General features: G+C 28.3%; 2 protein-coding genes across 3 annotated transcripts in view; one reads left to right on the top strand and one right to left on the bottom strand.

Moving 5' to 3' along the window:
• The window catches only part of LOC107454186 (jouberin), a 34,807-nt gene extending 34,084 nt beyond the window's left edge, over window positions 1-723 (bottom strand). The window contains exon 1 of the mRNA XM_087155983.1: window positions 101-723. The gene's annotated coding sequence lies outside the window, so the exon portion shown is untranslated. The remainder of the gene's footprint in view (window positions 1-100) is intronic.
• A 1,468-nt stretch (window positions 724-2,191) lies between these two features.
• LOC107454184 (cysteine-rich venom protein AnHyalC) overlaps window positions 2,192-23,365 on the top strand; it is an 81,752-nt gene continuing 60,578 nt past the window's right edge. Inside the window, exon 1 of one of the 2 annotated variants that reach the window (XM_087155984.1) lies at window positions 2,192-2,298. The gene's annotated coding sequence lies outside the window, so the exon portion shown is untranslated. Of the gene's footprint in view, window positions 2,299-14,741; window positions 14,881-23,365 lie in introns of those variants that run through there. The other variant, XM_043041031.3, reaches the window with a different exon arrangement.

The raw sequence follows: 23,365 nt of genomic DNA, 5'->3' as shown, positions 1-23,365 counted from the left end.
ATTTCAGTCGAAAACAATAATATTTAAAATATCACTATAAAAGACAGAAAAAACAAAATACACCGTGATAAAAAAAAGTAATTATAAATTAAAAACAAACCATTCAAAATTCTAGAGAAGTTCCTTTTTAATCAGGTTTGCATACAATCAATCATCGTTTATAATTACATATGCATATCTTGTGAATGGAATTCTATAATAAATCAAGTTTCATACAATCATGACTGACAAAATAAGAAAAAGAGGAAAAATTTCTGGAATACTGTCTTCATAATTCCCCTTCCTTAAAATCAAAACAATATGCTAGGCAGTAAGCAAAATATTTAAAATATGCATATTTTCCATTTAGAACAAACAAGTTATAAGAAAAAAATTATGGGGAATTTTATAAAGATGATATTAATGAATTAAAAATCATTTAGATCCAATCTTCATGTTAGCTTTATGTTAGTGTTCGTTCATTGTTTGTTTACTACTCCATCCCTCTGTGTTTGTTTTGATTAACGAATTAGACTACGTCCGGCTACTTATTTTTGCTCAGATAAAACTCTTTATGGTCGCAAAAAAAAAATAAATAAATAAAACCAGCAACGCTTAGTAACAGTTTGGCAGACGGCGTTTGCAATTGAATAGTTTTACTAGTTTAATTCTGTTATCTTTTTCACTAAATCGTTGACTCATGTTTATAGATATAGTTCCTCCACACATTTTTGGCATGGAAATATAGAGATGTCAAAGCTGACGTCGCATCTCTTATCTGCCCCCCAATGGAAATCCATCAGTTATCAATCAGTTACGATAACAACCAATAGGAATACGTTTCTATTGGGATGGGAGTGTGAATCTTCCAATAGGAATACTGAAAACGACAATTGGTTGATTTAGGGTCCCTTAAGTGATATAATTCAGCCTCTGTCAACATCTTTATATTTTATTGACAGCAAGGAGATATTTCCGTATCCGTACCTGTTCGCGCTCATTAGAATCACAAAATGAATTTAAAACTTAACAAATTATTATTAATAATAATCATCATTGACGTTGCCCGGGGAGTTTACGAGTTTTTACCACGTCCGTTTTTTTTTTTTTTAATTTCTCGTGAGCCTGAAGTTAGAAAAACTAGGCAATCATTTTGGCGTGATTGCTGGTTATTGATACAGAAACCTTCTAGACAATATTATCACTGAAAACGAAGGAATAATTTTGAAGAGCCACCTGTAGTTTGTCTAAAGTAAGAACTCCCCTAGCCATTCGCCTGAACTCGTGGCGGTGACTATGGTAACGAGGTATAACTATTTCAAGAAAGGGGTGGGGGTCACTGTTTAGGACAGAATTCGACTCTGGTCGGTGAGAGAAAGGGAATCTTTTTCTTCGGACTACTGAGTTAGCTCTAGAGTGAGGAGAAGTTACCCTCCCTGAAATGCGCTATTCTTGTTTCCATAGCAGCAGACGGCCTCAGATTTTGTGGTGGAGGGAGTTCTTACCGTAGACAAATTATAGGTAATGTGTCCAGACTTATAAACCCTGATTTGAGATCAAATCAGCGGAGCGTTCTCGAAAAATTTTATGATTTGAGGAAACCTATATATTTAAGGAAAATATATATTTATGTGTGCAACAAAGATTTTTCTGAAAACGATAACTAATATCAGGTGCCGAAACGTCTTCAGCAAACTTGATCATTGAACATTATTGGGCAGTTTTGAAATATCACATAATATTCTGAATTTGAACTCATATAAAATGAATAAGCACATGATTATTAGGGGTTGTTTAATTTTTGTGTGAAAATTATTTAAATAAAGTAGTATGACGTTTTCCTCGTTTAGCATGGTGCTTTTTTGAATTTTCTTTGTATTCTCCGTAAGATATAATTATCTTTTTTTCTTTTCCTTTTTAATATTTTATATCATGCGTAGTTCTGATTTTTTTGATATTTCACTGCATAGAAAAAAGATTATATGTTTTCGGACAAACTCGAGGCTATTTCAGGACTCAGGATAAAAGCATTTGAGGACATTTTTTATCCTTAAAGAGTTTGAATATTTTTTGGAATAATCAATTAAATTTGAGGACTGTCTTCAAGATTTCAGAACGTCTGGTCACTTCACACCTGGGTAAATATGGTCACCATAATCTTTGGCAAAGGTAATAGCGTAGATTACTAAGTCAAATACTAACGTCATCGCATCCATTACGTGTTACTAGAGGCGTGGTGTTGTAAATATCATAGACAGTCACGCTAAAACTTCAGACTTATTTACAGAAAACAAAACGCATCAATTTTATTGTGAATAAGTATGTATTTTGAAAGTTTAATTATAAAACTATGCTAAAATGTTTTGTTGTTATTTTGAAATACTAATAACAAATTCTGCTTGTAAAGTTTAATATTTGCTTGATTTAGTAGATCAGTTTATTTGATGATTTTAATGTTAAATATAATGTAAGCGTTAACCAATATACGTATGGAAAAAATAGTTTTTTGCGTATTTGTTACACTAAATTGTTACTGAGTTCTACTATTTTCAATCTACAATAGTAGATAACAGTTTTCTACTATTTTCAATCAATCAACTTTTCCTTATTAAACATGAATTTCATTTTAATCAGCTTGTTGAATTACTAGGTAGAATTACTTATAGAAACTAAGAAAAATTACTTTTCATTGTTGGTTAAGTAACGTTCTTCACCAATTTTGCGCAATTAGATCTTCTAAAATTGTTCTGACAAGGAAATGGCACAGAATGTACCACAAAATGTCAATTTCCGACAATACTTTCTTTTGTACATATTTCGAAGCGCCGAACTCGAATATGTTATTTAATTTTAGCACACGAATGATTAATGATTCTGAAATTATCTTCAACCAAAAAAGTTTTATGTTGCACAGAGAAAAGCTGGTCTGAACAGGGTTTAAAAATATTAAATAGGTAAAGAATCGCAAATGTTTCGATGAGCACATTATATTTTCATATTCTTAGAATATAATGCCATTTTAAGAAAACAAATGAGTAATATTTCTTTATTAAAAAGAAAGAAAATTGAATCAAGAACCCCGTTTTGTCCCAGGTATGGAGTAAAACAGGGTTGTAAAGAAAATGAATTTTATAGATAACATATAAAACTTGTGGAAACGCAGAAAAAAGATTTCTGCCCTATAATTACATAGTTTAAAGGGTGGTTTTAGTGGTCAAGCTAGCACCTTCAAGAAGAGAGAAGGTCTTTCCGTGGGTTACCATAAGCGAGAAGTCTGATCTTTTCGTAGTCTGAACGTTGTCACATCTTTTTTATAAAACCCTCACTGCTCAGTTTAGTTGTCCGAAGGTTGTGACACATTTCTTAAGGCCTGTTTAGACGATCCAATTTCTCGGACAGAGATTGATTGATATTGATGGAAACTTGTTTTGCTTTGAGCTTGGATCGTGTAAACAAGCATCCAAGAACTTGGTCCAACTTCTTGGACGATAGTAGAGCATGTTCTACTTTCCATCCAAGTTTTTTCTCCCTTAACCAATCAGCGTCTTAGGTTTTGTGACGTCAACAAGCAGGCAGTTATGTCATTTTGTTGTGGGTTTTTATATATTTTAGTCCAAATAAATTGATCTGTTGAGGTTTATTTGTGTTATTAAGATTTTATTTGAATTTATATAGTAATTTTAAACTTATGTAAGTATTATTTTATAATGTTGAATATGAACAATGCGCATGCGCAAGTTTTTCTTTCAACGAATCAGCGACATTCAAGAACTTGGATAGTGTCAACGAATCATCCAATTTCTTGGACAGAGAAATCCGTCCAATTTCTCGGATTCAAGAAATTGGACCGTGTAAACAGGCCTTTAGTCTCTCACCTAACACTCTGTTTATGTTCGTTTCTTCGCACTACTAAAGTAATCCGGGCGAAAGGTTTTTCTCTTCTAGGAGATATTGGTCTAACCCTTTTCAGTGGTAAAATATTACTACTGTGCAAAAAGTGGAAAAATATTTATCTTAAATAGTATTTTAAAGTATATAAATATCTAAATAGTTAAAATAATAGTTACACAGTAAAGCAAAATTTGGACTCCTTAGTGTTATTTTCTTTTCTTCCCTGTTTCTCCATGTTTCAAATTTTTTTAAAACAAATCAAAAATTTTTTGCACAGAATTATAAAATTCGTTTTTCTAAGGATAATTCCATTTAAAAAATAATTTAAATGCATTTGTATTGATTTATTTAATAGTAGTCGAAATATTTTGAATTACAAGGGTTAAAAGTTTTTACATCATTTTAAAGAATGTAATTTTTAAATGACGAAACAAAAAATTTGATTCAATCGGTTGAATAGTACTCGAGAAATAACATTTTAACTCAGCAACTTTTTAAAAATTTGGATAAATCAGAAACAATTTGACCGATTTTGTTGAAATTTTGCATTTCGTCGGTAAAAAATAAATTTTTTAAAATGTCGTAAAACTTTTTATATCTCACAGCTAATTTTTTTTTTGATTATTAATAAATAAAATGGTAGATAATAATAAAAATTTTTTTTTTGCTCAGAACTATTTTTGATAAACGAATCTTATAATTGTTTGCAAAAATGTTTTCGATCAGTTTTAAAAGTTTTCGAGATATAGCGTAAATGAAATTGACATTACCCAACTTTTAACTGACTGTAAAAAAATGGTATTTTAAACCATGTTTAAACTCAGTTATTATTTTTCTTCTTTTATCAATCATTTGAAGTTTAAAAAAAAATCACTGCTGCTTAACTATTAGTTTTCCTGCCTAAACTATTACGCCCATATTTTTCAGATTGCTCTAGCCCATCCTATATTTTGAAGGCCAAGAATCTGTAGCCATTGAAAAAGAAGTATGATTATTTCGAAAAAGTTCGTTTTTGAGCCTGAACAGTTCAAAATAGGGAAGTGCCCCTACCGGCGTATGACCACATTTTCGGGCATGGGCTCCTATTTACTGGAAAAAATGGATAATCAAATTTCACTAAACTTTCTTCGTTTTTGATGAAACCGTTTCCTGGTATATGCTCCGAAGGAATATTTTGTCCAAGGAACAAAATAAGTATCGTCTCTTCCTCGAGGAAACGAATTTCGTCAAAAGTAAAGAAATATTTCATTTTTCGTCATTCTAGTTTGGTCAAATTAAGAATTACTTTCGTAGATTTGAGGTGGTGAGACAGCGATGCGGTTCCGAGTTGAAGAAACGTTTTCGTTATATGTTTGAGAGTTCGCGTTTAGTTACAAATCGCATGGTTTTGTGACAAAATGATTCTTATAATTAACAAAATACAGCTCACGAATTGTTGTATCGTCAAAAGTGAGATTTTTTTCCGAAAGTGTGTAATTTTAATCCTGATTATGTGCCCTAACTTTCCGATAAGTTTGTTGCAACATTTATGCTATCATAAGTTTTATATAATGTTTTTAAACTTGTGGATTTCGGCGAAAAAAAAATACTAAAATTGTTATTTAAGAAGAAAGTTGTAGCTTGGAGGAGGAAAACGAATGCAGATTTGAAATCAGCAACGTAAAAATATCCAAGATCAGTAAAAACCTCATTCAACAGAACATTTTCTTTCCCTCAGTGCGATCATTATTCACTAGTTACTTCGTTTAAATTATATCATTATTTGTTTAAGGCTGTCACTCGAAAGCTTTGTCGTCACGTGAACTAATGAATATAGCGAATAATAGGCTAATTTTATTACTGTTGTGAGTTTGTAATAATTAGTCACGACTGTTGGGTTAAGTTCTGTTTCATCGTGGTCATCGCTCTCAAGCTAATAATGAAAATGGCTCAAAATGTTAGGAAGTTATTCACAACTGTTAAGTTTTGTTTAATCATAGTCATCGCTCTCTAGCTAATAATGAAAATGGCTCAAAATGTTAGGAAGTTATTCACAACTGTTAAGTTTTGTTTCATCATAGTCATCGCTCTCAAGCTAATAATGAAAATGGCTCAAAATGTTAAGAAGTTTTTCACAACTGTTAAGTTTTGTTTCATCATAGTCATCGCTCTTATGCTAATAATGAAAATGTCTTAAAATGTTAGGAAGTTGAAAAGTCTTAGTTTTGTGAAAATTATCTTGTGAATATAAAATGAAATTGCGCTTGTGATCTAATTTTTCAATACGCAAAAATTATTCAAACTATGCATTGTTTGATGATTTTTGTAAAAGCATTTTTTTAAAAAAATATTTAAGATATTTATCCGTTTTAAGGCACAAGTAATTTAAGCTTATATATAGCTCAATCTGGGGTTATACAGAATATAGTTAATATATAATAAATAATTCAGAGTTATTCATTTTCCTTTTTAGCATCAACTCCTTGATGCAGAATTTTTATTAAACACATTTTTCATACTTTTTTCCCTTATTTTGTATTCATTTAGGTTAAAATAAGTGAAAAATATTATACTTAGCATTTTAATAACTTACGGTTAAGAAATACAGCATGAAGCACGGGTGTCTTTTTCCGCGTTAAAAGAAAAATCTTTCAAACACGGCTCACTTCTAATCAATAATTTTTCAAATTAGCACTCATTTGCAGTTATTTAGATCTAAGAGAAACAGTTATTCATTATTAAAATTTCTTTAATTTACAAACGCAATTATTGACACATTTCTAAATGTGAATGAAATTTTTCTTTTCAAACTAATTTTTTTGGATTTTATATTATAGCACATATATAATTCCGATAATTTTACAGATTTTTATAGTAACTGTTAGACTGCTTTTAATAATTAAAGAAATACCAAATACATTTTTGCTTGTAATTGGAGTGGCAGAAAAAAATTTATAAAAGGGACGTCGGTGTCCTATTTGCTTTAAAGGGTTAAGGCACTTAAACTGTGCTCCTTTTTTTTATTTTTCTAGGGGAATTAACCTCGAAAATTTTCCTTAAGAAAAAAAAATCAAGTGCTATGCCCATTTTTTTGTAATTGTTATTGTTAGATTTTCTTTCTTTTCTATTTTCATATCTTCATATTTCATTTATTTTTTTTATATTTCATTTATTTTTTTACATTTCATTTATTTTTAATATTTCATTTATTTTTTTACATTTCATTTATTTTCAATATTTCATTAATTTTTTTACATTTCATTTATTTTCTCACATTTTAAAATTTTTGAATTTTTAATTAGGGTAGTTATTGCGTTTATTAAATGGACATAACATTTTTTATTAGTGCTTGGTAACTACAAGAATGTAAAGTAAACCATTTAAGATTGCATCACCATCTTGGAAGGTGGCGTTGCGGAGCATCAACGAACAGTGGGCAATGGCCATTAGTAAATTATTATTTGATATATAGTATAAGGCTTAAGCACTTCTTTACTAATACCCTTTTTTATATTTCTCCAGAAATTTTTTAAACGAATATAGAAATATTTAACGAATATTTTATAAAGAATTATTTAACGAATTATTTTATAACTTGAGAAAAGTTTAGATCATGCGAGTTTTCCTACATATCAGCGAAGTTGAAAGTTTTTAGAGGTTTTAGGGACCGACAATAAACTACAAACGGAAATTAATGTTTTTAAACAACCTATTCCAAAAAGTCCAGCAATAGACTAGTAACTTGCGACTGTTATTTTGGATATTGTATGCAAAAATCACACAAAATGTCGTAAGCCTAGCTTGAATATTTTATAAAGAATTATTTAACGAATAGAAATATTTAACGAATTATTTTATGACTTGAGAAAAGTTTAGATCATGCAAGTTTTCCTACATATCAGCGAAGTTAAAAGTTTTTAGAGGTTTTAGGGACCGACAATAAACTACAAACGGAAATTAATGTTTTTAAACAACTCCAGCAATAGACTAGTAACTTGCGACTGTTATTTTGGATATTGTATGCAAAAATCACACAAAATGTCGTAAGCCTAGCTTAAATATTTATGGAGATACAGTTATAATATATCTATGTATTTATACATATTATAAATGTAGATAATTATAAATATTTTATATGTATTTATGGACATTTTTATAAAAAACTAACTCGCTTGTCTTACGTTTTTTTGCAATAACTTTAAAAATATTCCATAAAATTAAACTTTTTACAGCAATTTAAAATTAATTATATAATTTTTGTTTTAAAATTTGAGAAAAATTTGCTTAAAACTGCGCAGGATATGAGCAATTAAAGTAGCTCTTTCATACTGCGCATGCGCTGGAAAAAAGAATTTTTTTTAAAATTTTGTTGTGAATCGAATTAGGCAACTAATAAAAAAAAAAATTCCAAATTGAATATCTTAAAAATTTAAAATGTTTCAAGCAATTTTCGAAGTAGTTTTTGTACTTTTTAAAATAATGCTCAAAATGATAAGTGGTTTTCCACATATTTCATTTTGTACTATTAAATAAGATTTATTAAAAAAGACACCGGCTTTGTTAGGAATCATCCCACATAAAAGTATCTTTTTTTTCGCTTGATTTCTTTCTTTTTTAAATCACATTTTGGTGTATGGACGTATGTTGTAAGGTATTATCGTTTGTTATTAAATTGTGCCTTGTGATACAAAATATTTGTAGAAAACCCCTTATCAATTTTAACTTTTTTTTTTAAACAAAAAGTACGAAAACTACTCTGAAAATTTCTTGAAACTTTTTAAATTTTTAAGATGTTCAAATTGGACTTTTTTCATTAGTTGCCAAATACAATTTCCTGCAAAATTAAGTTTTTTTAAATTTTTTTTTTAAAAAGTTTTTCTCAAGTATGCGCAGTATAAGGGAGAACTACTTTAATTATTCATATCTTGTGCAGCTTGAAACGAATTTTTCTCAAAATTTAAAGCAAGAATTTTATAATTAATTTTAAGTTGCTCAAAAATTTTGTTTAAGTTTATTGAACTTTTTTTAAAGTTATAGCAAAAAACGTTGCGACAAAAGAATTAGTTTCTTATAAAAATGCTCTTATCTGCATAAATATTTAAACTAGGCTTACGAACTTTTGTACAATTATTGCATATAGTAAACAGTCTCAAAAGTTACAAATCTTTGGTTTAAATTTTTGGCATAGGGTGTTAAAAAACATGTAGCAAGTAAGTCACCAGTAGCAAGTAATTAATATTTTTCACTTATACTTTGTTACATTTAATATAAAGTGTAATTTCAAACTGAAAATGTCACTTTAGCATGTAACTAAAATAAAAATGTAATGAATGCAGTGCCTAGGGTGCAACTCGGTGAATGTAATATTCGTCGTCAAGGGACGTATGCATATATTCTAGCATATTCTATATTCTATATGCATATTCTATATGCAATAGATTGTTCTATATGCAATAAATATAGATGCTAGCTATATTCTATATGCAATTATTTTCCGCTTGTAATTTATTGTCGATCCTTCAAATCACTAAAAGGTTTAAACTTCATTGATATGCATGAGAAATCGCATGATCTAAAAGAAGTCAATCTCCTTATCTACTGAAGTTATAAAGTGATTCGTTAAGTATTTCTGGAGAAATATGTAAAAATGTATTAGTATAGAAATGTTTCCATTATTTTGTCCACCCCCTGTATATCTCTCTTTTATTGAAAACTTTGTGTATTTCATTTTGAGATACCTCCATAATTTCAAAAATTGTGAGCAAAGTTAAAAGTTCACTTATAGAATGTTTTTATAAAGTTTGATCCCTAAATACTTTGTTTTGCTCGTTATTTGCTCAGAGGAGCTTTCTGTCATTTTATAATGCTTTTACATAACGATTTATCTTAAAATCAAAGCTATAATCCAAAGATAGATAATGTGCAGTTATAACTTCTGGTTACTACGATGCATTACGTTTAAAGTTATAATTTAGAGGAATAAATATCATTATCGAATGAACTTAAAGCAGGCCTTGAACTCGTTTTTTTTGTTCAATATTTAAGTACGCCATGAAAAAATATTTTAGGAGAATCCAAATCCATTGTTTTGAGCAAGAGAAGCGTATGAAATTTGAAGTAAGTTCCTTAGTGAATTTAGAAACAGAATTATTGAAAAACATTTTATTTATATTATTGTAAGTGGTTGTTTTTATGATAGAAATTTAAAGCATTTAAAAGGAAATTTTTATTGATTTTCATTATTACGACTACTGATGATTTTTCAATACATAGTGTTTTATTACTATAAATACGCTTAATATTGGTGTAGTAGTAGTATTAGTACAAAAGTATTATTAGTATTGTTATTAGTTGTATTAGTAGTTGAGTAGTAATATTCGCAATTGTACTAAATTTTAGTTAATTTACAGTGGTAAGTATAATAAGTGGTAACACATATAAGTGGTAATATATATAAGTGGTAATACATATAAGTGGTAATATATATAAGTGGTAATATATGTAAGTGGTAATAATGAAATTTAGAAAAAAAATTCTTCATTATTTCCACAGCTCTGAAAGTTTAGTTGAGTTTAAATAATTTTATTCGAATTTGCAAGCTGTTTCGTAAGCATGATTCCTAAAACATATTCTATTATAACTTCTAAAAGGGCAATCATAAAAACTTGATTAAAATTTCATTAAATTCTGTAGGTTAAATACATTGAAATGAGATTAAAAATATAAAAAGCTGTTCATTTATTTGATAGAACGAAAAGTGATCGAAAAAGATGAGTTTGATTATTAAAAACAACTACCAGTTTTCATTGGTAAATAAACTAGGTATTTTATGTTGAAATTTTATTATTGCTCTGATTGATTTCGATAATGGTTAATCAAATTTTGATAACCTTTTTTTTTTACATAAAAGTTAATTTGTTAACCTTAATGAGCAGGTCCTTATGAATCAATTTCGGCAAAGGTCTAAGAATATATATCAAATGTGGTAGTTTCAAAACACACAGATCTATATTCTTTTTGGCCTGTTATTAAAATAAACCAGAATGTATAAAGGCAAACATTGATCTGAAAGAGGTAAAAATAGTGTACTCCCGAGATAAAAATAAGTGCAAATTGATAAAATTAGTACACATCTATGATTGGGTAGGTACTGATCATATATTTTTTGGCCTGTTATAAAAATAAACCAGAATGTATAAAGGCAAACATTGATCTGAAAGAGGTAAAAATAGTATACTTCTGAGATAAAAATAAGTGCAAATTGATAAAATAAGTACACATCTATGATTGTGTAGGTACTGATCATATATTTCTTGGCCTGTTATTAAAATAAACCAGAATGTATAAAGGAAAACATTGATCTAAAAGAGGTAAAAATAGTATACTTCTGAGATAAAAATAAGTGTAAATTGATAAAATAAGTACACATATATGATTGATTCCATGAAAGTGAATAGTTGATTGTACACTGAAGAAAAAAGTATGGTCAAAACTACCAGAATATGGTAAAATTTAGCTTGTTTCTGGCTCTATGGGAACACTAAAAGTATCAGTAATTTATACTGAAGCACTCTAGTATTGATTTTGGAAAAATTAGCAATAAAATATGGTTTTATAATAGGTGATAAAATTTGGTAAATGTGGTAAAGTTTGGTAATTTTATCTTGATACCTCAGAGCAAGGCAGAGCGTGGTATGGGAATAATATTCTGGGAGACAGCTTCATGAAAAAGTCTGATTTTTAATGTATATAACTTACTCGCTGAAAAAAAATTACCTATGGTGTAATATTCTGATTGTTAAAAATTGCTTTAAGTAAGTTGATAAATTAAAGGAGTGGAATTCTTTTCTTTGTGTCGAAATATGTCTATAATATTCGAAAGAATATTGTATCGCAAAATAAATGCCAGCATAATAAATATTGATGTACATTAAAAACTATTGATATTGTGAGACAAAATATAAAAATGATTAGGTGATTAATAAATTTCTCTAATAATATCCTCAAAAACTAAATCAAAATTGCAACAGGCAAACAGTTATTTAAAAATAATATTCGATTGAATTTGTTTTTCAATTAAATAAATGTTTGGATAGCGTTTTTAGAAGAAAACGCTAGATGATGAAGTACTAAATTATCGTGATGAACACAAAAACATTCTTGAATAAAAAACGTTAAGAATTTAGTCAAAATAGCATTCATTCACTCTTAATTATAGTTAATTAAATACAGGATTAATTGTATTTAATTAAAAAATTTGTTTTTTGCATATCCAATAGTATATTTGTAATTTTTTAACGATGAATTCTATTAAAAACAAGACAATTTCAGTCACTTTTTTTAAAAGAGAGTCCAAGGAGGAATGAACCGATATTTTAGGTCATTACAATTAAAATTTTATCACTTACATTTGACCACGAAAATAAATTTAAAAAAAATGAAATTGGACCACCAAAAATATGAAACTGTGACTTAAAAATTAGATTTAGAGACCTGGTAAATTAACTGACTCTTTGGAGTTCTCTTCTTAAAGACGAGTAATGTTAGAGCTGTTGCGATAATGCTTTACAATTGTTTTAATCGAGAAATTTGTGTAATATTTTTCTTGCATTAACCATAAAACTAACTTTATTTTCTGACCCTTAGAGATAAGTTACTATACACTTATACAGGGATATTTTCTCTTACAGGGATATTTCGCTTTATAGCAGGGATATTTTCGCGCCTGGGCAGGGACATTCAAATAGCGTCAGCGTTTTTGCATAATCTATCTAATGTTTAAAGAATACGAAAGGGCATTGTGTGTCACTGACATTTTCTTACATTTTATAACATTAATTATAAAATGTGTATATTAATATATAACATTACATATTATAATATTATGTAAAATATTATATAATATTACATAATATTATATATTATAATACATAATATTATATATTATAATACATAATATTATATATTATAATACATAATATTATATATTATAACATATAATATTATACAAAATATTATGTAATATTAAATAATATTACATATTATAATGTGTAAAATTAATATATAATATTAAGTACATTTAACAAAATTGATATTTTAAGACCAATTATAAAATTATTAAGTTAATTAACTTAATAATTTTTATAATTCGTCTTAAAATATCAATTTTGTTAAATGTACTTTGAGAATAATATTAGGAATTATAATTTGGGAATAATTAATTTTCTTAATATTATTCTCAAAAATCAAATGCAAATTGTTAAAAGGTATAATTCATAAATAACATTTTATCAAAATCGTTTTTGGATGTAATGAATAATTGAAAGACATTATCAGAAGATAAAGCAAAATGCTATAAGATGAAACTTTGAACTATCAGTACACAAAATATGATGAAACACTAATATTATTCAGTACACAAAATAATTTTTTAATAAATTTTTATCAATTTAATCAATATAATAACTACTCTCTCTCTTATTTATAATAAACCGAAAAAAGGATTAGTTTTCATTGATTAAAAGATTGATTTTTTGTTCCTTCGCAGTGTTTTCTATATCGCAAAGGAATTCTATTAAAAGATCAATAATTTTAATCCTTATTTAACAAATTGGGTTATTTACCGTGTAACAAAGCAATATTTTATTTGATTACAATTAAGTTTTTATCACGTGTTTTTTGTCCTGAGAAACGAAGCTGAAAAAAGAAAAATTGGATTATACGTATACAGAAAGATAAATTGGATAAAAAAAATAATTGGGCCACATTGATAAAAATAATAATTCAAAAAATAATATTTATCAAAGTCGTTTTGGAATAAATAAATTATTGCGAGGCATTATTAGAAGATAAAGCAAAATGCTATTCGATGAAGTATTGATATATCATGATGCAATACACAAGATAATTTTTTAATCAACTTTTATCAACTTAATCAATATAACAACCACTCTCTCTCTTCTTTAAAAGTTGTAATTAATTAAAAAGTAAATTATTTATGACCAATTAAAAGTTTTTCGTTCCTGTGATAGCTTATTTTAAATCACAAAATAAGAATTTTATTAAAATATAAATAATTTTAGTCCTTGTTATACAAATTCCAATTTAAATGCTTTACTTAAGACGTAATAAATCAATATTTTATCTAATTATAATTAAGTTTTTATCACTTGACCAAAGTTGTAAGATGATAAATTGGATTATATATATGTAGAAAGATAAATTGGATAAAAGGTTAATTGGGTCACCAAAATATTGAACTACAGGTAAAAATTTGTATTTAGAAAGTTGATAAATGTAATAAATCTTTGCAATTATCTTATTTAAGACAATTATGATGTTGCAAGAATACTTGACATTTTTTAAATGTTTAGAGTATTCTAAAGTTCATTGTATATCATCACAATGTAAACATTAAAATTTCCTTATATTTTGTGAAAAGAAGGGATAAATGAAGCAAATTATAAACAATTTACTTTTTGAGGCAAATCATGAGAACAATTAGGTAAATTTAGAATAATTTTCTAAATATTATCCTCAAAAATCAAATACAAATTGAAACAGACAAAAAAATTATTCAAAAATATATTTGATCAGAATCGTTTTCGATTAAAATAAGCATTCTTAGAAGGCAAAACAAAACGCTATAAGATGAAATATTGAATTATCATGATATACTCAAAAGCCTTCTTCAATCAACTTTTATCAATTTTATCAAAATAACATCACCCACTCTCTGCATAATTGAAAACAAAGGAAGGGAAAATCTTTTCAAGGACCATACACAAAATTCATAAACCTTTTTTTTTTCTTTCTAAAAGATCAGTAAGTACCAATAACATGCAACCTTGAGCCGAAAAAGATTTAAAACCATAAAAAATCGTTTATCTTCTGTTTTCTAAGCAAAACGTTCGAAAGGTGTCTACATAGAGGGTGGGAACGAGAATATACGTCATGATTGGAAGATGAACTTCGTTAGATCAATCATGTAAAAGGAACGATCTTAACTAACACTACCATAGAATATTCAAGGTAAGTTGATTATAATTTTAGTTCTTTGTTATGGTTTAATCGTGACATTATTTCAGAATAATTAACAGTTGTTTACAGTTAAACGAGTTTTGAAAATAGAAAAATTATTTATTTAAAAAATTATTAGTTTTTGGATATTTAAATGATATTGCTTTAGGTAATAAACTCAAACAAATCAGTTTATTAATGAAATTAAAATATTAAGTGAACCAAAGTAGATGAATTCGTAAGTTATTATATTTACAATATTTGAATTATTTGAATTAAAATTTTAATTTTTTCATGTGTTCTTACTTAAAATAATATTTTTCTTCTTCTTTCAAATTTAATCCATAAATTTTTAATAAATCAATCTAATTATTAAGAGAACTAGTCAAATTATTCAATTAATGAGATTCAATTAATTTATTATTAACATAATAATAAGTAAATTAATATTAAATTAAATTATTTAGTTTTTTAATTTAATAAATAAATTCAAATTTTAAGCGAACTAAAGTAGATGAATTTGTAAGTTATTATATCTACAGTATTTGCATTACTTGAATTAAAATTTTGATTTTTTCATGTGTTCTTACTTAAAATAATATAATTATTTTGCTTTCAAATTTAATCCACAAATTTTTAATAAATAAATCAAATTATTAAGAGAACTAGTCAAATAATTCAATTAATGAGATTCAATTAATTTATTATTACATAATAATAAGTAATTTAATATTAAATTAAATTATTTATTTTTTTAATTTAATAAATAAATTCAAATTTTAAGTGAACTAAAGTAGGTGTATTTGTATGTTTTACTATATTTAAAATATATTTGTGTTATTTAAATTAAGATTTTGATTTCTTAATTTGTTCTCTTTAAATTTTTTTTTGCTTTTAAATTTAATCCATAAACTAGAAATTTTTAAATTAAAATAACCCAAACTAAATTATTAATATTTAAATTTCTTTAAAAATAGTTTACAAATTTTTTTTAAATGTAGCTTGCTATTAAATATTTAGAACGTTTTACTTTTAGATACTTTAAATCTACCGTATGAATTGATGCTTTCAATAATGATAGTACAGTTAATCTATAGCTTGGAAATTTTGCAAAATTTGGATGCAGCATTTGAAATGTTATTTTACTTTAAAATGTCTATTTTGTTTATTTAGTCTATTGTCTAATTAAATCATAATTTGTATTCGCCGAACATGAAATAAGTGTTCGCCGGGTATGAAATTAATGTACGAACAAGTGTATATTTACGTAGGCTGATCAAAAAATTCGTGACATACCCACGATTGATTTGTTTGAATTGATTAGCTTGATTACTTATATCACTTATGTCTGCTACACTTTATACTAAATTTTAAAGTAATAGCTCATTTTTTGATTCAGATACTGAAGTTTAAATAGGAGGAGATTAATATTTTCTCAATTATAGGTTAAATTTTGCTTAAAAAAGAACACAAATGAATAGGGTATCTACACGGAGAAAAAATTCTGATAAAATTACCGGACTGCTAATTCTAGTTAATAAAATCAAAATACTTCATAAATCAATATTTCATAATAAAATCAATATTTAAATCATTCACATGGTAATTTTTCCGCTCATATGGTAACGGTTTACCAGAAAATCTGGTTTTCAAAATTATAGTTCTTAATTACACACATTTTGTAAGAAATACAAAACTGAAAAGTGAACTTAATCAAATAAATGGCTTTATAGCCAGGCTGTAAGGAATCATGATATAATCGTCAAATTTTATAAAATCAAACTTTTTTATCGCAGATTATAAAACCATATTTAATTGTTAATTTTACCAAAATTATTTCTAAAGCGCTTCCGTAAAAATTACGCAGCTTTTTGGTGTTCCCAAAGAGCCGGAAACATGACAAATTTTATCTTATTGTGGTCGTTTTGACCATGTTTTTCTTCTCCTTTTATTATTGCTAATGTTGAAAAATTGAATGAAAGTATAAGAGGGCGATGTCAAATCTTATGCTATCTCAGATTTATTTATGACTGAAATGTGGGACAGAATTCTTGATAAAGATAATCTTAATTTCCACTCAAATGAAAATATCATTTAGTGTTAATATTGCATAATAGACACGTTTATTACATCAGATGCTAAGTGTTTTTTAAATAATTCATATTTGGTTCCGAAATTGATTTTGGCAATTTTGAATTCAGTAGTTGAAATTAAAAGGTAGAAGGGCAACAATACTTCAAGTATAGGTTAAATTTTGCTGTAAAAGAACACAAATGAACAGGGCATTTACACTGTTAGAATCTTCATTCTGAACTTATGGTAAATAAGCGGAAGCAGTCTATCTATCCAATTAACCGTAAGTTTTTTAAATAATTCATATTTAGTTCTGAAATTGATTTTGGCAATTTTGAACTCAGTAGTTGAAGATTAAAGGGTAGAAGGGTAACAATACTTCAAGTATAGGTTAAATTTTGCTGTAAAAGAACACAAATGAACAGGGCATTTACACTGTTAGAATCTTCATTCTGAATTTATGGTAAATAACCGGATGCAGTCTATCTATCCAATTAACCGTAAGTTTTTTAAATAATTCATATTTAGTTCTGAAATTGATTTTGGCAATTTTGAACTCAGTAGTTGAAGATTAAAGGGTAGAAGGGTAACAATACTTCAAGTATAGGTTAAATTTTGCTGTAAAAGAACACAAATGAACAGGGCATTTACACTGTTAGAATCTTCATTCTGAATTTATGGTAAATAACCGGATGCAGTCTATCTATCCAATTAACCGTAAGTTTTTTAAATAATTCATATTTAGTTCTGAAATTGATTTTGGCAATTTTGAACTCAGTAGTTGAAGATTAAAGGGTAGAAGGGTAACAATACTTCAAGTATAGGTTAAATTTTGCTGTAAAAGAACACAAATGAACAGGGCATTTACACTGTTAGAATCTTCATTCTGAATTTATGGTAAATAACCGGCAGCAGTCTACCTATCCAATTAACCGTAAGTTTAAGAAAAAGAATTTTTTTTCCTTTACAGTTTTGAAACCGCTTACAACCAGTATAGTTAAAAAACAATGAAAACAAAATTATGCATTTTTTTTAAACCAATTGCATGGTTTCAAAATTGTGAAATAGAAATATAATAGGACACTGGAGATAGTTTAGCAGCTTTATAAGGCTGTCACTTATGCGTCAATGAGTGTACCGTATTCTAATAGTCCAGGGTCACAAATTGGGGAGTGCAGGACATTGTAAACTCTTCATTGTGTTGAATGAAAGAAATGGATGTAATATTGTGGTGTCAACTCTGGGACTCGATCCCCCATTCTGTCTGTCAATGGTTTTGGAAGATTAGCCCTCTTGGCTATAATGTGTACCAGGTTGCAAGGAACTAAGTGGTTTCATTAGGTGGGCCAGTTGGAACGGTGAAGTTCTGGTTGTTTAGCCGCATTAGGTTAAGAAACGGTTTTACCATCTTATTTATGGTTATAATATGATATTATATATAATATTATGGTTATAATATTGTTTGAATAAGGTAAAATACAAATTAAATAAATTGCTATTTAACCATTTTTTTCAGTGAATTTTAAGAAAGTGTAAATTAGACAAGATGAAAATTTAAGACGTAGATGTTCACGCATGTTCATCAGTATGGGGTTAAATTATTGGTGGTTTAGTTCTTGATACTGTCATCATCATCATCATCATATTTGGCCAGACAGCCCAATGTGAGCCAATGCCTTCTTCTGAAGATTTCTCCATGATGACTTCCGATTTATCTTTGATCTCCAATTTCTTTCATTAATTGCGAGAAAATCAGACTCCGCTGAGTCTGCCTATCTCAACCGCGGCCTTCCCCGCTTTCTTTTTCCAGTGGGTCTAAAAAGTAGTATCTTTTTTATTGTGTTGTCGTCACTCATTCGAACAACGTGGGCGATCCAATTCATTCTACTTATTTTTGTATATTTAATAATATCAGGTTGTTTATAAATCGTGCACAGTTCAAAGTTAAATCTCCTTCTCCAGTTATTGTTTTCATTTACACCACCAAGTATACCCCGCAAAATCTTTCTCTCAAATATTGCGATACAATTTTCCTCCAGTCTTGTCATTGTCCAAGCTTCAGAGGCATATGTCAAGACTGGCCGGACAAGAGTTTTGTAGATTAAGCACTTTGTTTTTCTAGAAAGAAACCTAGATTTAATAAATCTTCTCAGCCCGTAGACAGCCCTATTCTTGAAATCCAAATGATCTTGATACAGTAATCAAGATTAAAAGAGAGGATGATAAATCTGGCAAGAGAATGTATTGGGTACCTAAATGAATGCAAAAAACTCAATTTTCAAGTACTAAAATATAGTTGTTCTTTTAATATCTAAATTTTTATTTACTCATAAATTAGACAAAACATATTTAGGAAACATACTTCACTGTTGAGGATTTAATCTGCACGAAAGGGATTAATAAACAACTTAACTTTGATTTCTCATTTTTGGGCAAAAAGAATTTACTGGTTAGATATTGCGAATTAGCTATAGGTTTTTTTTTATCAAGAACACACGGCAACCTAAAGCTTGAAAGATGCTATTTAACATTATGTATCACTGAGATACAGTTGCAGTTATGGAAGCCGTGATTGTAAATTTAATCCAAAAAACGCAAATTTGAAACAAAGAAAAAGAAAGCCATTTGCCAGGTTGAATTGTTTTTGTGATTGTTTATTTTATGACTGAAAACGAATAATGCCTGTTTAATTTTTTTTTAATAATTAAAATTTTCTATTCATGTGATTTACTATGATTATTCCTGAACTATGAAAGAAAAGATAAAATTTGACCAAGATAACCACATCTTGAGTAAGCCAAGAACATTTAAGCCAATCCATCTCTGTAACATTTTTTAAAATTTTACAACCGTCGTTGAACAACTGACCCAATTCTGGGTTTACGACTACCTACGTTCAACTCCGTATCCTTATAATTTTGATCCCAATCCAGAAGACAAGGGAGCTCCTGGATCAGTACCCCTAGAGGTATTGATTCGTTATGGGAACATGGAGGACTTTGCGACCCGACAGATTTAACGTGCATCAGTCACAATTGCCTACACGGGGAGTCTTCGACCGGTGGAGATCGAACCCACAATCTCTTCGACATCGGCCCAGTGCCCTTCCAAACAGGCTATATGGCCATCTTTCTAACATTAAAAAAAGTTGATTATATCACAAACGTTTAAATGTTAAACGTAGAATAGGGAAAATAGTTTTTTTCCTTGCTCTTGTTCCCTTCCCGCTAGTCCTGCTCACCTTCTTAATTTTTTAGGAGCCTCCTGGTTGAGTAGGAGAAGATTTTCGATGTTCTAAGGTGAAGGGGTCCCTTGGATCTGGTGTAGGTTGTCCTACACCAGGAGGATGAGTAGCAACAACAACAACAACAACGTTTAAAACTTTAGAAACATGGTATTAATTCTATTCAAATGCACGGAGAGAAAAAATTTTCTGGTAAAACTATTGAGCTGTAGGGGAGAATGGGGTCAATTGTAACATTTTTTACTTAACTTAACTATTTTTAACTAACAAAAAATCCTATATATTATTAGTATTAATTGACAGACGAGTAAAGTAGACTATCCTCTACTAGAAAAAGGAATATATACCTTATTTTAAATGTTATTATGTTAGTTATTAACAATTTTTGACAGTCGTGTACTTGTTACAATTGTCCCCACTTACGGGGTCAATTGTAACAGTTTATAAATTCAACTAAAACATAGTTAATTATACATATTATCATAGTTGTGATATATATTTTTATTGATCAAAATAGTAGTGATATTTTAAGAGTAAAAATAATAATGAGCAGAGACCTAAAGGGTTAAACTTTTAACTTTAAGGGATTAAAAGTTTTAATTCATGCTGTGAAAGGTGACAAATAAAATAATACACATGCAACATAATATAAATGATATAGGAAACTATTGGTGATTCTTAAAGAGTTCAGTAATGGTTTGTAAACATGAGATTATTTATTTTCAGCTGTTACAATCGTCCCTTTACTTATTGTTACAATCGTTCTCAAGACGCCATTTCAGCTTCATTTGTTAAAAACAATGCTAGTTAATTAACAAAACTATTATTTTTTTTGAAATGTTAATTAAGGTGTCCGCTTGCATGCTCGGTTAATAATTTTTATTTGTTTAAACAAAATTACTTTGTTACAATATAATATTGTAATACCAAAAAAAGTATTTACGTAGCGGGAAAATATCTTTTGTGATGTAACTCTTTTAAAAGTACAAAAAAATGGTTGCCAGCAGGGGTGTACATGTAGATTTAGTAAATACACCTTGTGCGCCACCTAGAAATGAAATCTAGAACCCGACACTCGAAATTTTTGCTCTGTTACAATCGTACCCTGTTACAATTGACCCCACTCTCCCCTATAGTAATGGCATTTCTGGTAAAAAAAGCCATAATTCTGGTTAATAAAACCAAAATATACTGTATTTCAACCATTATTATGACAATTTTTCCGTTCATATGGTAATGGTTAAACGGAAATTCTGGTTTTGAAAATTATAGTTCTGATCAACGCATAATTCGTAAAAATTACCAAATTGAAAATTAAAATTAACCGAATAAATGGTTCATATACCTGCTCTAAGGTATGATAATATTACAAAATTTTACATGATTTGTAAAAATTTACCATATATTATAAAAGAACATTTTATTGTTAATGTTACCAAAATCATCATTATTATTACTTCGGTAAAAATTACCGAGCTTTTGATGTTCCCATAGAGCTAGAAACATGATAAATTTCACCATATTCTGGTAGTTTTGACCATATTATGTTACGAGAGATAAGTGTATCTTTATCTCTCGTAACATAAGCTCTGATAAATTAAGTAAGTGAAAGAGTGAGCACATTTTCAAATATCACAGTCAAGGCTTTTTATAATGATGGCATTAATAAGAATCTGTTATTTTTTGAAATAAATATATAGAATATTTTTTTTTTTGAGTAATAACATTTATAAAATTCTTTATTGTATTTAGCATTCAAAACTTTATTTTCCTTTCTTGCTAGAAAAAATAGCTGAGTTCATATTTTAATAAATTGTGCCTATTCACAATGAAAAAAAAATGATTGTTTATTACCAAAAAATAAATACATATAGAGAGAATTTAAGTTGTTGAAAAACGAACGCAGGCTCTCTAACTTTTTTAGAGTGTCAAGGTTTTTACAAATTTTACTTTTCCTTTATATCTGGAAGTTTGATAATAATCTTCAAAATATGCTTACACTTGCAGCAGATAAAATTTTCACTGATGCTTTAACGAGAGGAAATATTACTCAATAGAGTTAACACTAAAGATTTGACATGTCAGAAATTAATTGGTAATGTCATATATTGTAAAAATATAGCCCTTTATTTATGCACCCTAACTCTGCCCTTTTTCACAAAAAGTTTCCATTTTGATTTGATTTTACAAATTTTCACTAAATTTATAGGGATTAAATTCTGTTCAAAAGTGAAACATTTTAATCCGGCAACTGAACCTTCTCACTTCATTCAAAAACAAATATTATCGGTAATGAAACGAAAAACAAAGTATCATTAATGAAATGGAGATTTCAAAACTAAGATTCGATTTAAAAAAAACTGAAAACTGGGTTACTAGGTGTTTTTTTCTCTAATTTAATGCTTTTAATACACAATACGCAAAAAGAAATTAATAATCCTGAATAATTTTTTATAATAATAATCGGATTTTCACGTGCTAGGACACAATCTTGTAATTCGAGGTTATTCAGAGCAGACAATATTTTAAGTTACGAGATTGGACATTAAAACGTGCTTTCTTTTATTAAACGCACACTTTTTCCGGCGGAATTAGATTTCTGACTCCCAAAATACATGAAGCCGTGATGGCTCAGGGGATAGAGCGTTCACCTTTCAATGAGGTGAACCGGGTTCGAATCCCAGCAATGACTGGTTGATACAAATTCCACATCCGGCTTGCACTGACCACAGTGCTGACGTAAAATATCTTCAGTTGTAGATGGAATCAGGGGTTAGAGTCCCCTTCCATCAGGCTAACCGTCGGAGGTTTTCGTGGTTTTCCTCTCCATATAAAGCAAATGCGAGTTAGTTCCATCAAAAAGTCCTCCACGAAGGCAAATTTCTCCTAATACTCGATCCAAGAGTTCTCTTGTCTTCTGGATTGGGTTCAAAATAACGAGACTATGGAGTTGAACATTGGTAGTCGTAAACCCAAAAATTGGGTCGGCGGTTCAACGACGGTTATATATTTAAAAAAAAAACATACATGGAACCGCAATCTGGGAAATATGCACCGATTATTTGGTCAGGAGATCAGTTGTAAGTTTGGACCTTTAAGTGTTAATTTTTCGTACACACTAAGCTTGAGGTATCTTGAGCTTCCATTGGTCATAGCTGGTCGTGAAACGTTTCCTGAAAA

Source organism: Parasteatoda tepidariorum, chromosome 12 (assembly GCF_982258835.1).
Source record: "Parasteatoda tepidariorum strain Cologne lab strain chromosome 12, Ptep-v5.0, whole genome shotgun sequence".
NCBI lineage: Eukaryota > Metazoa > Arthropoda > Arachnida > Araneae > Theridiidae > Parasteatoda > Parasteatoda tepidariorum.
This window is presented reverse-complemented; position numbering and strand designations above follow the sequence as displayed.